The sequence below is a fragment of the Phyllostomus discolor genome, chromosome 6 (genome assembly GCF_004126475.2).
Source record: "Phyllostomus discolor isolate MPI-MPIP mPhyDis1 chromosome 6, mPhyDis1.pri.v3, whole genome shotgun sequence".
NCBI classification, from domain to species: domain Eukaryota; kingdom Metazoa; phylum Chordata; class Mammalia; order Chiroptera; family Phyllostomidae; genus Phyllostomus; species Phyllostomus discolor.
Window position 1 is genome coordinate 126,386,574 of NC_040908.2, and position 2,186 is coordinate 126,388,759.

General features: G+C 41.4%; 1 pseudogene; it reads right to left on the minus strand.

Moving 5' to 3' along the window:
* Positions 1-404: 404 nt before the first annotated feature.
* On the minus strand, positions 405-1,983 carry LOC114500593 (annotated as a pseudogene).
* Positions 1,984-2,186: the final 203 nt, after the last annotated feature.

Genomic DNA, 2,186 nt, shown 5'->3' on the forward strand with positions numbered 1-2,186 from the left:
TTAAGTAAGCTATTAGAGGAGTTTTACTTTGCCTTTTCAACTTCTATCCCTATATCATTATATGTAAGTAGAAGCAGAGTACTCAGTACATGATATTCACATGATATTGAGTAACTACTAATACTCATTGGAACTTAAAACACTATCTTTTATCCAAAAATTTAAAAGGGCTATAAACAAAACTATGATAAATTTACATAAAAAGAAGCTGAGATAAGAGAAATAACAAATTATTTCCCTGTAAAGCAGGTCATATAGTGAGACAAAGGACTTGAGTTCCAGTCCCTTAAACTAAGCAGGGCATAGACTGAATGTCTAGCTGTACTTATATTGAATTTATAAGGATCAAAAAAGGAACAAAGGGTACATACAAAATAATTTTTGTAAACAATTCTTAGATACCCAATGCAGAATGTTTAATGAAGCAGTTGAGTCACAGCTCTTAAGACATAAACTAGTATTATAACTCAAAGTAAAATATGTGCTCATCGGCCAGATATATTCATTGGAATGTAAGAGCTGCCAATGCCAAAGTCAAGGTGACAATCAATACAGCATACCTCCACCATCAATGTGGTTGCTTCTAGGTTGCTGGCCCTGGATTATAATGTCTGATGAAGTAGATGACCTTCTTTGACTCTGCTGCTGGGCCCTGTGCTGTCGAGGACTCCTGGAGGTATTTTTAGCTACAGGTTGCTCTTGAGAGGTTCTAGGCTGCATATGATGTCCTGGCAACAGCACCCTGGAACATCGTAGGCACATTGCCTTATAAATCATTTAGCGAAAAAGGGTGGTTTAAGTCTGACTCAGCAATAGTCTTTGCAGATGAATTGACTTTTGCCTTCATACTGATTTGTCTAGCCAATTCCTTGGTTTCTTGGTCAGCCTTGCTTGGATCACTTCCAGATTTTAAAAGCAACAGGATATCCTTCATGGTGCAGCTACATCCCTCACAACAGAAATCTTGTGATTTTATGGCAAGTGCCCTCCTTTCCTCAGGTGTGTAATCTAGAGAACCTGTGGCTTCCTCTCCTTTAGTTGGCATAAACCCAATGATAGCTAATAATGTTCTTACGCTCCATGAATGCTGCCAAGTTACAGGATGATGTCCTAAGATGCTCAAACAGATTTTCTTGCCTACTTCAAATCGTCCATTAGCCATTAGAAGAATAATGCTTGGTGGTTTCATGGGATACTCCAGTGGGAGTACTACTCATCCATGATAAACTCCTCCATCAAAATCAGAATCTGGAGGCTGATGCAGACTCTGGCCCACAGGGTCCATGTGTTGTGGCTGTGACAAACAAAATCACACAGACTACAGAAGCCCTGTGGAGAAAAAGGGAAGACACAGCTATTCAGTGAGGGGTGGGAGGGGCCTGACTCCTGCCTGGACAGGCTTTTATTGCTTTTCTAGGCACATTACATTGAGACTGGTCCTCATTTAATATGCATAGGTTTGCTTTAGGTGGTTATATTTTACAGAAAACACAGAGGATGTTGCTAATTACATCAGAGAAGAAGGATATTTGCAATGCAAAGGGAAAAGTGATTGAACTGGTTACACTCATCCTTGGGATATTTAACATAGATTTTAGGAAGTTACTTTAAAGATATGCAGTAAACATTTGCTGCCTCAATTCAGAGTGAAGGAGTTTAAGCAAAAAGCAAGCCTCAAAGCAGCCTAGGTACAATGCAGGCCTGATTCCCCACAGGAAAACCTATCTGTAGGCTTGGGTCCCATGTGCCCACCTCACTCTCCGTCAGTTTTCTGAATCAGGGGCTGGGCTACATTCCCCACATCATACAGAACGGTTCCCTATAGGAGGCCCTCTGACTGTGAAGTGACATTCAAAAAGGTTACCCTCTAAAAGCTGTGCATGATAATGATCTGTTGGATCTTTCAATTCTGCTGCTTTTTAATTAAATGTTTAACATACAGACTCTTCAGGTTGGAGCAGGTCTCCATGGCTGGTCGCTGGTCTGGCTCTGGCCTCCTCTCTGTGGCCGGGTCTCAGTGCAGCTCAGGACAACGGGCCAGACCCAGGGAGCTTCTGCAGACACCACCCAGCCATGGGCCGGACTGTGGGTGGGGTGTGATTCCCTATAATGTATTCTTTATTTTGGTTAGTATATTCTTCATTTCCGACTGGTTCTTTTTATGTTTCTGTCTCCATTTTTGTGTT